Below are 14,371 nucleotides of genomic sequence, written 5' to 3'. Positions count from 1 at the left end.
GAGTGGGAAAAGTCAGACGGAGGGCCGGTAAGCTAGCCGGCTGTGGGAGGCAGGGCACTGCCTCGATGGTGGAGTTGTCCACTGGAGGCCCTACAATAGCTCAAGGTGTGGCTAGACCAGGTGCCGCTCCAAGAGACTGGGGGCATGGACCGGACGAGACCTACAGTGGTGGAGCAGTGACGGAGGACACCACGGTTATGCTCTGCTAGGCTGGCACTGTGAACGATGAAATGGTGCCAAACACGGCGGCATTTTATGCAAAATGAATTTCACCATGTCATATTTAATAGCATATGTGACAATAAATATCCATTGTACCCTGAAGAAGTATTAGTGTTGATGTGTAGACACAAAATGCTGGAGTAACTCAGCGGAAGAGGCAGCATCTCTGGAGTGAAGGAATAGGTGATAGAAGGAATTGGTGTGCCTGCTTTAATATGGTCAATGACAGATCTTTGATAATATTTACGCCAAGAAACCCGAAACTCTCAACTATTTCCACTTCGTCACCATTACTGCTGATTAGACAATAGACAACAGGTGCAGGAGTAGGCCATTCGGCCCTTTGAGCCAGCACCACCATTCAATATGATCATGGCTGATCATCCCCAATCGGTACCGCGTTCCTGCCTTCTCTCCCTATCCCCTGACTCTGCTATTTTTTAAGAGCCCTATCTAGCTCCCTCTTGAAATCATGCAGAGAACATGCCTCCACCGCCCTCCGAGGCAGAGAATTCCACAGACTCACCACTCTGTGAGAAAAAGCATTTCCTCGTCTCCGTTCTAAATGACTTGCTCCTTATTCTTAAACTGTGGCCCCTGGTTCTGGACTCCCCTAACATCGGGAACACGTTTCCTGCCTCTAGCGCGTCCAATCCCTTAACAATCTTCATTGTATGTATTGCATGTATTCCACCACACTTCCAGACATGAATAACTAGCTTTATCTTGCTGACACCGAGGGATAGGCTGTTGTTCTAATAGGCCATTGTAAATTGCCGTTTGTGTGCACGTAATTGGCAGATTCCGTAGGGAGATGGTGAGGATGTGGGAGAATAACAGTGAATGTTTGGCTGAAGGTCGCCACAGGCCCAGTGGCCAAAGAGCTTATTTCTGTGCTGCATTTCTCCATGATATACAGCTTTGAAAGAATGGTGCTGATTGTTATGAGGAACAGAGAGAAAGGCATATCAAAAGGAATATGTGGCTAATGAAATATTTAATTCATATCTAATACAAAGATGAATAGAAAGGAAAAGACATCTTGAGGATACTTCAAATCGCTTTAGACTAATTAATATTTCAGTGCAACTGTTTTTGATTTTAACAAAGGAGAGGAATGCTCCTCAACATCAGGCCATGGCACTAACAACAATTTAAATTACTTCAAAAAAAAAAAAAAAAAAAAAAAAAAAAAAAAAGCTTGCATCCAATAGATCCCACTATATATTAAACAAAAGAGAATCAGGGCAACAAATCAGTAGTGCGCTGAAGGTATTGTTGATTTTATGCACAATGATAGCAAGCCCAGTTTGCCAACTGAAAGTCAGTCCTCCATAATTTATAAAACAGCTGCTATTAACAGTGCAAACTGGACCGTATCAAGGTAAAAACAGATGGATTTGAAAGGATAATGCGTAATAGAATAATCTATAATATAAAGGCTGCTTACATGCCAAATACTGTCCAAAAATGGTTCTATTTAACTTTTGATTTTCAGTTCATTCAATTAACTTATTTACCACAATATACACTTACCGCATATTGCATTCGGGATTCATAGCTCTTTAAGATCCCCATGATCTAAATATTTCATCATATTTGATTAAATTACAGAATTAGGTTAAGCTTGGTAAACCCCTGCAAATACAGATCAATGTCACCACTGTAGTACTGTTGGTAAAGTCGCAACACAAAAACACGGGATTCAATCCTGATCCCAGGTGCTGTCTATGTGCAGTTTGCACATTCTTCTTGTGACTATTTGAGCATCTCCCACATCCTAAAGAAGTACAAGGTGTCAGGTAATTCACAGGGGTAGTTATCTTCGGTATAGATAACTGGTGGTAGAATGTGGGATGGAGGAGAGGAGGTTAGAGGATTGGTTATTAGGCATGTGCAAGAGAATATGTTGTAAAGGAAAATAAATGAAGATTTGGATTCATGATTTGTTTTAGAAGCCGACAGACTTATGGGTCGAATGGCCTTTACGACAGAAATAAAACATGTAAATGGGCAGATTAAATAAATGGGGCAGAGGTTTTGCCTTAGATACCCCTCAGTCTTAATCAATGGTCTGGGGTGAGAGGTTGGTTATGACAAATATCAACTCCTGCCTTAGTAAGGACAGACCTCACTACAGCTAGCCACAAAAGATCAACAGGAGATGTGTCTTACTGACTCTCCACTCTTTATGAAACTACTTGGACATTAAGAACAGGTACATCAGACAGTTTTTTTTCCCACACAATAGGTAAAGGGAAAGATACAGAGTACAGAATAGATTCTCAGTAGTACAAGGCTGTGTACTCAGTTCCCTGCTTTACTCATTCTGTACGCATGATTGCATAGCCAGACACGGCTCCAACGCAAGTTTTTAATTCGCAAATGATACCCCCACTGGTGAACGAATATTGAGTACAGGAGAGAAATTGATAACCCCATTGAATGGTGCCAAAATAACAATCTTGCTCTCAATATTAGTAAGACCAAGAAGATGTTGTTGACGTCAGGAAGGGATGGTCACAAATCCATCCTCATTGAGCGAGTTAACATCTTCAAGTACCTGGGTGTTCAAACCTAGCCCAGCATAATAACAGCTCATCAACAACTCTGTCCTCGTACCTCCTCCCTCGCCTCCATCCAGGGACCCCAGCAGTCCTTCCAGATGAGACAGAGGTTCATATGGACCTCCTCTACTGCATTTGATGCTCAGATCGACAAGACCGAGCATTGACTCAGCGACTATTTCAATGAACCCGCGCGCAGTCTGCCAAGGCCTACTGAATCTCCCAGTTGCTGACCATTTTAACTCCCTTTCCCATTCTGACCTTTCTATCCTGGAACTCCTCGATAGCAAAAGTGAGGTCACACACAAACAGGAGGAACAGTACCCTATGTTCCATTTGGGGAGCTTAAAACCAAATAGTATGAATATTGATTTCTCCAATGTTATGTAGCCTCCAACAACCACCCACCCCTCCCTTTTCTCCCCCACACCCACCTTTACTTGCACTTATATCTCCCCTCTCCCTCAAACCACATTCCTTCTTCTGGCTAATTGCTTCGCAACTCTTCAAACCTTATCTCACACCCTCTGTTTTAATCACTGGCTTTTGTCCAACCATCTGCCTATCCACCCCCCCCCCCCCCCCCCCCCTCCCCCCCCCCCTCCCCCCCCCCCCCCCCCTGTCCCCCAGCGTTCTTTCATCTACCAACCCCTCCCCGCCCGCCTACGATCAGTCTAAAGGGTACCGACCTGAAACATCACCTATCCATGTTCTCGAGAATTGCTGACTAACCCGCTGTTACCTTCCAGCTTTGAAGATCGGGGAGATTTAGTATTTCGCCAAATACTCTATTGATCTTCTACAGGTGTATGGTAGAGAACATACTAACTGGATGTATCATGATCTGGTTCAGCAAGTCAAACTCTCAGGAACATAAGAACCTGCAGAAAGTAGTTGCAGTGACCTGGCCCATCAGGGATATTAATCTCTCCCATCATCAGAGGGATCTATAAGTGCTAACTTACAAAGGAAACTTATCACCAAAGACCCACATTCTCCTGGCTATGCTCTGATCTTGCTATTATTATCAGGCCAAAGTTGCTGGAGCCTGAAAACCGTTAAGTTCATGTTCAAGAACTGTTTTTTCCCCAGCAAATATCAGATTCTAGAACTCTACACAATACAAGCTACGTCTACTTCAGTAACGATGATCTGTGAAGGACTTTGTTTAGGTTGCACTAGTACGTACTTTAGTTTTGTACTGTTATGGTCTAGTTAATTACCGATTATGAATATATATTATTATTATTGATTGGTGTATATTAATTTGATATTACGTGCATGGGCCTGTACAGCTGTAGCATGCAAGAATTACATTGTTCCATTGTAACATGACAATCAAACACCGCTTTCACTTGAAAAGACTGATTGGTTGCGATTGAATTCGAAATTATTTAAACCATTTGAGGAAGACAATATATAATCTTGAGTCTAAAATTCCAGAAATTGTGTACATTTAAAGTCAATCAGAAAGAGAACCCGATGTGCTCCTAGAAACCAGCAGAGCTGTCGCTCTGGTCTCTTTAACCCCGTAGACAGATCAGAACATTCGCTGCTTAATGTAACGCATTTAAATAGACACTCGCCAGTGGCCAATGCAACACATGGGCAATAAACCAAAGTAGCTTTGTTTCAGTTAACAGGTTCAAGAGGAGATAAACAACAGATTGCAGCGGGGGTCACAGCGTGAAACACTCGGCTTCATTAAAATAGCCACACGAACCGCGGCCGCTCCTACCCCAACAGCTTCCTTCCGGACTCACTGCTACTCGCCTAAACGAACAACGATCACTCGCAATTTAACGTAAACCTCAGTCGAAGACCATGGACAACATTTCCAAGGACAGTAACTGCGGCAGACGTCCAGTCTCTCCCCAGACCTCTGCCTCCACTGTTGCACCCACTTCCCCGCCGCTCTCGTTCAAAAGTAAATATGGCGCCACCTTCCTTCCAGGACGCGCGAGAACCAATCGCGCGCCTCCTCTCCCGCCCGCTCCAATCGCGCGCCTCCTCTCCCGCCCGCTCCAATCGCGCGCCCCCTCTCCCGCCCGCTCCAATCGCGCGCCCCCTCTCCCGCCCGCTCCAATCGCGCGCCTCCTCTCCCGCCCGCTCCAATCGCGCGCCTCCTCTCCCGCCCGCTCCAATCGCGCGCCGCCTCTCCCGCTCTACCCGGTGTCAGGGGCAGGTCAGTTTCCCCCCCCCCTTCCTGGCCAGCGCCAGAGACATGGGTTCGATCCTGACCTCGGGTGCTCTCCGCACGGAGTTAGAACCTTTGACTGCACGGGTTTACTCCCACATTCCTAAGACGTGCAGGTTTGTAGGTTAATTGGCTTCTTTTAATCACCTCCTGGTCTGTAGGATTGAAAAGCGGGATGACATAGAACTGGTGGGTACGGGTGGGCAATCGATGGTCGGTGTGGACTCGTTTGAGGCGAAGGGTATGTTTCAACATTGTATCTCTAAACTAAACTACTGTCCAGTAGACTGCACAGCAATCACGGAGAAATATTTTCCCCCCTTTACTGTCTAATTACTCACCACTCTCTCGACTTAATTTTAGCCAAACATCTACATAACTGGTGAGATAGAGGTCTTACAACTTGAGACCGAGGTCTCAGAGCTCTCACCTCTGCAACTTCTTGCTTCACTCATTCCTACCCACCCACCCACACTACCCCCTCCCCAAGTACAGTCTGAAGAAAGTACTTTCTCCTGCAACCACAGGAAACTGTCCCCATTCCACCTTCCAGGTGAGGTACATGTATACCTCTACTAGTCTACATCCAGTGTTCCCAATTTTGCCCCCTGTACATTGGCCTAGCATTGTGCCGGACCACATGCACCCACCCAATTTCCTAGTTGCTAACCATTTTAACTCCTCTTCCATATTGACGAGATCTGTCCTGGGTCTTCCTCCATTGCCAGAATGGGGCCACATACACAATGGAGAAACAACACCTCATTTTCAGCCTACAACTCAACGGAATAAACTTTGAATTTTCCAATTTTAGGTAACTTACACCAACCCCTCCCTCCACCCCCTACATCAACATGCCTCTCCCTAGCTTCATAAGTTGCAACTCGTTAATCCTTTTGCCCCACACCTTATGTCTTCATCTCTGATCTTTGTCCAGTCACCTGCCTATCCAGCTCGCACCCCCCCCCCCCTCACCTGTATCCACCTATTATTTGTCAAACTTTGTCCGACCCATTTTCTCATCCAGTTTCTGACCCCCCCCCCCCAATCAGTTTGAGGAAGGCTACACAAAATGTCACCGATCCATGTTCTCCAGAGATACTGCCTGACCTGCTGAGTTATTTTGTCTATCTTTGTAAACCAGCATCTGCAGTTCCTTGTTGCTAAATGACTGGTTGTTGTGTGTATTCGCTCATCTGTCCAGGGTAAGGCAGTGAAAAGTATTGTCCCTTTGATCTGTAATTGTCATGCAGTTTATTAATATTGCCAGCATGAAATGAGAAACACAAACACAGCTGTACTTGTTACAAAATAGTGGGTTATCTAAAACAGGAAATTAATGGTTGTAGGAAAAGGATAGTTTGCATACTATTCGGCTCCGTGTAACACGTGGCAGTTAACGCCCTAAAGAAATGCAGAGATGCTGTTCTTTTAACCATATAACCATATAACAATTACAGCATGGAAACAGGCCATCTCGGCCCTACAAGTCCGTGCCGAACAACTTTTTTCCCTTAGTCCCACCTGCCTGCACTCATACCATAACCCTCCATTCCCTTCTCATCCATATGCCTATCCAATTTATTTTTAAATGATACCAACGAACCTGCCGACACCACTTCCACTGGAAGCTCATTCCACACCGCTACCACTCTCTGAGTAAAGAAGTTCCCCCTCATGTTACCCCTAAACTTCTGTCCCTTAATTCTGAAGTCATGTCCTCTTGTTTGAATCTTCCCTATTCTCAAAGGGAAAAGCTTGTCCACATCAACTCTGTCTATCCCTCTCATCATTTTAAAGACCTCTATCAAGTCCCCCCTTAACCTTCTGCGCTCCAGAGAATAAAGACCTAACTTATTCAACCTATCTCTGTAACTTAGTTGTTGAAACTCAGGCAACATTCTAGTAAATCTCCTCTGTACTCTCTCTATTTTGTTGACATCCTTCCTATAATTGGGCGACCAAAATTGTACACCATACTCTAGATTTGGTCTCACCAATGCCTTGTACAATTTTAACATTACATCCCAGCTTCTATACTCAATGCTCTGATTTATAAAGGCTAGCATACCAAAAGCTTTCTTTACCACCCTATCTATATGAGATTCCACCTTCAAGGAACTATGCACGGTTATTCCCAGATCTCTCTGTTCAACTGTATTCTTCAATTCCCTACCATTTACCATGTACGTCCTATTTTGATTTGTCCTGCCAAGGTATAGCACCCCACATTTATCAGCATTAAACTCCATCTGCCATCTTTCAGCCCATTTTTTCCAAATGGCCTAAATCACTCTGTAGACTTTGGAAATCCTCTTCATTATCCACAACACCCCCTATCTTGGTATCATCTGCATACTTACTAATCCAATTTACCACCCCTTCATCCAGATCATTGGTATATGACAAACAACAACGGACCCAACACAGATCCCTGAGGCACCCCACTAGTCACCTGCCTCCAACCCGACAACCAGCCATCCACCATTACCTTCTGGCTTCTCCCATTCAGCCACTGTTGAATCCATCTTGCTATTCCGGCATTTATACCCAACAGTTTAACCTTCTTAACCAACCTTCCATGAGGAACCTTGTCAAAGGCCTTACTAAAGTCCATATAGACAACATCCATTTGATAGGACCACAACAGATTATTTACTTTGCCCTCTTTCCTGGCATACCTCATGATCTAATATCCATACATCCAAGATGTCCTCTTTCTCTAGTTGACGTGGTTTCACCCTGCTGTTATATATGGGCCCCTCGCCCGTATCTCGTCGTGAGTCTCGTAATTCTGCCCTTGCCCCAGAAGGAACAAGGATAGAGTTTGTCTGGTCCTTGCCTTTCACTCCACCAACCTGTACATTCAACACATCATTCTCAAATATTTCCACCACCTTCAACATGTTCCCACCACGAGTCAAGTCTTCCTATTCCCCCTTCCATCTACCTTCCACAGAAACCGCGCAACTCCTTGGGTCACTGATTCCTTCTGACCCAAACAATCCCCGTCCCAGGTATTTTCCCTTGGAACCTCAGGAGATGTAACACCTGTCCCTATACCTCCTCCTACACCCTCACCCAGGGACCCCAACAGTCCTTCCAGATGAGAGAGAGTTTCACTTTAGTGATACGGCGTGAAAATAGGCCCTTCGGCCCACCGCACCAACCAGCGATCCCCGCATATTAACACTATCCTACACCCACTAAGGTCAACTTTTACATTTACCAAGCCAATTAACCTACAAAGCTGTATGTCTTTGGGGTGTGGGAGGAAACCAAAGATCTTGGAGAAAACCCACGCAGGTCACGGAGAACGTAAAACTCCGTACAGACAGCGCCCGTAGTCGGGATCGAACACGGGTCTCCGGCGCTGCATTCGCTGTCAGGCTGCAACTCTACCGTTGCACCACCATGACACTTGCACCTCTTCTAACCCCATCTACTGTATTCAGTGGTCCCGTTGTGGCCTCCTTTAGATCGCTGGGACCAAGCCTCGACTAAGCAAACTTTTTGCTGAATACTTGCATTCAGTCTGCCAAGACGTGCCGGATCTCCCAGTTGCAAATAATTTTAACACGGCTTCCCATCTTCTGTCCTGGGCCTACTCCACATGCAAACTGGAGGAACAACATCTCATATTCCACTTGGATAGCTTACAACTTAATGGTATGAACATTGAATTCTCCAATTTTAGGTAACTAACCAACAAACAACTACCCTTTTTTATTTTATTACATTTAAAGGACAGATCAAAGTGGATGATAATCAAATAAATGTCCAATGGTTAATTGTCGGTTGAGGGGAAGGTGACAACAAGGCACACAAACAGTAAAATTAATCAGCAGGACAGTGAAACTAGTAGGAGAACTAGGGTGGGGAAGGGACGGTGAGGGGAAGCAAGGGTTACTTGAGTTAGAGAAATCAATATTCGTTCTGAAGATAGACACAAAAAGCTGGAGTAACTCAGTGGGTCAGACAGAATCTCTGGAGAAAAGAAATAGGTGACATTTTGGGTCGAGACTTCTTTAGACTGAGAGTCAGGGGAAAGGGAAACGAGAGATATAGAACAAATGAATGAAAGATATGCAAAAAAAGTAACAACGATAAAGGAAACAGGCCATCGTTAGTTGTGTTCATTCCGCTGGATTGTAAGTTGCCCAGGTGAAATTTGAGATGCTGTTCCTCCAATTTGCCTCTGACAGTGGAGGAGGCCCAGGACATAATGGTCAGTATGGGAGAGGAACCTATGCTTCTTGAAAACATTGATAATTAGGTACCTGGACATTAAAGGAATCAAGGAATATGGGGACAGTGCTGGAAAATTGTGCTAAATTAGAAAATCAATCATGATTTAATGAATAGAGGAGCAGGCTCAATTGGCCAGTATCTTACACTGATCCTGTTTTCTTTGTGTAAATACTCAGCAGATCCAGCAACATCAGTGGACTGAACTGATTTAATTGACTGCCAAACCCTCACAAGAAAATGCTCAATTTGTGAAAGCTGTATCTTAATATTTGGCTATGTTTTACTGGGTGCACTTTTTCCTTAGTGTCTCACTGCTTGGTTATGATAGGAGAGAAACAATTTTTTTCCCTTGACTTAACATTAATATCTCAGCCACCTGGTTGGTTAAGTGGATATGCCACAAGATCTTCCTCTTGTCTATGCTACAATGTCTTACAAATACACCAGTTGTAGGAGGACTTCAAGAAAGATTAACTACAGCAGGTTTTTTTAAACTAGACTTAAAAGTGTTAATATTGCCAATAAATCAACTTCTCTCCCGCCTCCACCCAACCTGCCAGTCTCATACTATTGGGACATATTTCACAACTTAGCAGCATCTACTTGGAACTGTTTGAGCATTGTATACATATTTTAACATTGAATTACAACTTTCTAACTGTTCAGAGACTTAACATTATCTGTTGTAGACACAAAGGTTACTGAAGATTATTTCCTAGTGCACTGCAATAATAAAGTGAGAGTTTTAGTGCTTGAACGCCTAACAATGAATTGGTGCAAACTTACTGGGAATGGACACCCACTCACTATTTCTAGCACAAAAAAAATTCAAGAAAGTCCACCAATTCTTGCTCAAGCTCAAGAGATTACTAATATATTTATTGTATAAAATAACGGGTTAACTTTAGGACGATAGTCTAATCTTGTTGGATTCTGAACCCGCTTTTAGATAAGTGTTTCTAATCATTTGCAAGTTACCTATAGTTGTTTATATAGCTCTTTTTTTGAAAGTGAACGGGATGTAAACAGGATAGAAAACATCGCAGAAAGATTAATTCTACATATACATGAGTGGTTTCTTTTTCAAATGGGATCAAAGATTAATAGCACAGAAATTATGTTGTGAATTAAAAAGGTTTGAATCAAACAAAAACAGGTGTAAACATACAGAAACCGATAATGTCATTACAACAATAAGACCTAGACTAATTGTTCTATATTGTCTCAGTTAGGTAAAATAACCAATTAAACAAAATGTTATCTCGCCTATTAATTGAAATACTCACCAATGTTTGTTTCCATGTTGTACTCTTAGCTCTCTTATATGCAGCCAAAGGAGCACATGCAAAAAGTTGAAGGGCCCCTTCTTTTTATGCAGAGCAGGATGTGATATAATGATTGTGACCCAACTATTTTAACTCTAGCCATACAGGGCGAGGCCATTATTGAATATACAACCAGGCAAATTTAGTAGAAGATGCTCAACATAGAGAAAGGTTGATCTAAGGAAGCGTAATCAGTGAACAAATTATTTTCCTGTGTAAATGTAATGCTGCCCTGAGTTAATCTTGAGAAACTCAGGGTCACTCTTCACAACAGTTAAGTTAACATAGTACATCTCTAAAGGACACAAAGTGCTGGAGTAACTCAACAGGTGAGGCAGCATCTCTGGAGGACATGAACAGGTGAAGTTCTGGATCAACCACTGACCCTAGAGGAGCTGACTGGCTCCATCAGTTCCTTTGACTCGAGTAAAACTCCTGGAAGTGATGGCTTACCGGCCAAATTGTATTCGGCTCTGTGGGACTGGGTGAGCCTGGACCTGCTGGAAGTGTACAATGACATGCTTCTAGCCGGCAGCATGTCAGACTCTATGAGGAATGGCAGCATGTCAGACTCTATGAGGAATGGCAGCATCACCCTAATCTACAAGCGGAAGTGGGAGATAAATGATATAAGGAATTGGAGACCCATCACATTGTTGAATGTAGATTACAAGATCCTGTCTAAGGCCATCGCCAACCCGGTCAAGTCTGCTCTAGGACAGGTTCTGTACCTGACAGGAAAACCTGTGCTGTACCTGGTGGGAAAATCAGATAGCCAGGCGCTGCTGAGAGATACCATTGCCTACATGCAGGACAAACGGGTGGATGCCTGTCTGGTCAGCTTGGACCAGGAGAAGGCTTTCAACAGGATATCGCACACGTAAATGAGGGACGTGCTCTCCAAAATGGGCTTTGGTGAGGGAATCAGGAATTGGATCCAACTGTTCTACACATGACTCCAGACCTGATGGGGAAGCTATCTGATTCTATTGGATTGCACTACAGATATCGGTGTAATAATAATAATAATAATAATACATTTTATTTATGGGCGCCTTTCAAGAGTCTCAAGGACTCTTGAAAGGCGCCCATAAATAAAATTTATTATTATTATTATACCGATATCTGTAGTGCAATCCAATAGAATCAGATAGCTTCCCCATCAGGTCTGGAGTCATGCAGGGTTGCCCTCTCTCTCCTGTCTTGTTCATCTGTTGTATTGAACCTTCTGCTGAGTCCATCAGGAAGGATGTGACCCTAAGAGAAGTGACATTGCTAGGCAGTGGGGGCACTCAGGTCGAAACCTCCCTGTACATGGACGATGTCGCCATCTTCTGCTCGGATCCACGGTCGGTCTGCATTGATTAGCTTCTGTGACCAGTTTGAGTTGGCCACGGGAGCCAGGGTGAACCGCAGGAAGAGCAAGGCCATACTCTTTGGTAACTGGCCCGACCGATCGTCTGTCCCCTTCACCATCAAGCCTAACTTCTTGAAGGTGCTGGGGATCTGGTTCAGGGGGGCTGAGGTGTGTGACAAGAATTGGCTGGAGTGGATAGCGAAGGTGGGGAAGAAACTGGAGCTGTGGAAGCAGCGCTCCTCTATAACGGGAAAAAATGTGGTCATCAGGTGTGAGGTGCTCTCGGGGCTGCTGCACAGCGCAAGTGTGGCCCATCTCCCCCTCCTACACCACGGGGATCACCTGGGTCGTTTTCTGCTTCATCTGGGGATCGAGGATGGACCTGGTGCAGAGGCCACAATGCACAAGTCGGCAGACAACGGGAGTAAAAGCGTGCCCAACGTCGCCCTCACCCTGATGGCTACCTTCGTGTGTGGCTGCATCAGGTGGAGCATAGAGCCAAGGCATGTGGGCACCAAGTGTTACTACCTGCTGAGGTTCTACCTGTTGCGAAGGATGGGCCTGGTGCAGATACTATGCAATGTGCTAGACATTGCCGCACCATCTGTCTTCCGTGGAACGGTTCCTCCGGACCAACACCTTTGACCACAAGTCCATCGGGCAGTGGTCAGCACGGAACATCCTGCAGGCACTGCAGGGAAATGACACCATGGATCCTGTGGCGTGGTTCCCAGAGCAGAATGCCCAGCTTGTCTGGCGCAATGCCTCATCGCCAGAACTCACCAACAAGCACCAAGACCTGGCTTGGCTGGTGGTGAGGGGAGCCCCTCCCAGTCAGACCCTTCCTGCACTGCCGGAAACTCACTACCAGCGCACACTGCGCTCGGGACGGCCGCTATGGAGGGGAGACAGTTGCCCACCTCTTTGCAGAGTGTGGATTTGCAAATAGAGTCTGGAGAGGTTTGCAAGGGTCCCTGTCACAATTTCTTGCAAACAGCTTCGTCACAGAGGACTCTGTGATTTACGGACTGTTCCCAGGGACACATTCACAGACTGACATCGAGTGCTGCTGGAAGGTCATCAACTCGGTGAAAGACGCTCTTTGGTCTGCCCGAGCTTTGTTGACCTCCCAGTGGAGCGGTATGACCATCGGGGAATGTTGCCGACTGGCCCGCTGCAGACTGCAGGAGTACGTGCTGAGGGACGCACTGAAGCTCAGTGCAGCCAACGCCAAGGTTCTGTGGGGGAGGACCACATTCTAGGGTCCTTCCGCTGCTGGACATGAGCAGGGTGCGGTGGAGATGCCTCTCAAAATAAGGGAAGGGATTCCACGGCAGTGGGCCACATGAGTGGCAAGGGTTGGGGGTAAAATTGTGTAATTTGTGTAAACAGTATTGAATGTATGTATTCAATGAATGTCTCCATGAATGTCAGAATGGAATTTTGTAAGGATCATCTATTGTAAATATTTATTTCTCGAATAAAGTATATTTTGAAATTAAAAAAAAAAAAGAATAGGTGACGTTTCGGGTCGAGGCGCTTCTCCAGCATCTGCAGTTCTTTATTTCTAAATGGTCCACTTCTGAATGGCTTGTGTTTTACTTGGCAGTATCTACACGGAACTGTTTTGAGTGTTGTATACAGATTTCAACATTGGTTTCCAACTTTCTAACTGTTCAGAGACGACATTATCTGTTGTAGACCCCAAAGTTACTGAAGATTATTTCCTAGTGCACTGCAATAACAAAGTGACAGTTTCAGTGCATATATGCCAATCTCTGCGGATGGCACAGTGGCGCAGCGGTAGAGTTGCTGCCTTACAGCACATGGGACCCAGGTTTGAACCTGACTATGGGTGCTGTCTGTACGGAGTTTGTATGTTCTCCCTATGTCCTCACAGGTTTTCTCCAGGTGCTCCGGTTTCCTCCCATACTCCAAAGATGTGCAGGTTTGTAGGTTAATTGGCCTATGTAAATTGTCCCTAGTATGTAAGATAATGTTAGTGTATGAGGTGATCGCTGGTCTGCACAGACTCGGTGGGCCAAAGGGCGTGTTTCCATGTTGTATTTCTAAAGTTTAAAGTGGTCACTAACAAGAAATTTGTGCAGATACTCAGAATGTACATTAACTTACTCTATTTCTGAGATGTCTGCAATTTTGGCTGAGGTAGGGCTCTGTGGTTATGATGTCAATCCTGCCTCTAATAATGTAAATGCTACACCATGATAATTGTAAAAAATAATTATTTTCATTTTAACATAACTTTGTTTTAAAAGCTGGACAATATGTTTCCTTATGATGTAGTTTCATGGAACATAATTAAGTATTTGCAAATTCTGTTTAAAAACAAATGATAGGTTTGCTATGCATGTTTTTGTTAAGAATGTGCCATTTATGTTGTATCAATCCACTAAAAAAAAAAGGAATTGCTGATTCTCCTTCAATTGTTTTG

The 14,371-nt window shown here is 44.6% G+C and overlaps 1 protein-coding gene across 3 annotated transcripts in view; it reads right to left on the bottom strand.

Annotated features, from left to right (window-relative positions):
• Positions 1–14,371, bottom strand: part of stil (STIL centriolar assembly protein) — a 53,712-nt gene that overhangs the window by 36,824 nt on the left and 2,517 nt on the right. Inside the window, exon 1 of one of the 3 annotated variants that reach the window (XM_055641823.1) lies at positions 4,528–4,766. The exons of 1 other annotated variant lie outside the window; for it this stretch is intronic. The gene's annotated coding sequence lies outside the window, so the exon portion shown is untranslated. Of the gene's footprint in view, positions 1–4,527; positions 4,767–14,371 lie in introns of those variants that run through there. One more of the 3 variants, XM_055641821.1, reaches the window with a different exon arrangement.

The sequence above is a fragment of the Leucoraja erinacea genome, chromosome 10 (genome assembly GCF_028641065.1).
Source record: "Leucoraja erinacea ecotype New England chromosome 10, Leri_hhj_1, whole genome shotgun sequence".
NCBI classification, from domain to species: Eukaryota; Metazoa; Chordata; class Chondrichthyes; order Rajiformes; family Rajidae; genus Leucoraja; species Leucoraja erinaceus.
Note: the sequence above shows the minus strand (reverse complement) of the source record. Positions and strands in the feature narration are given on the sequence as shown.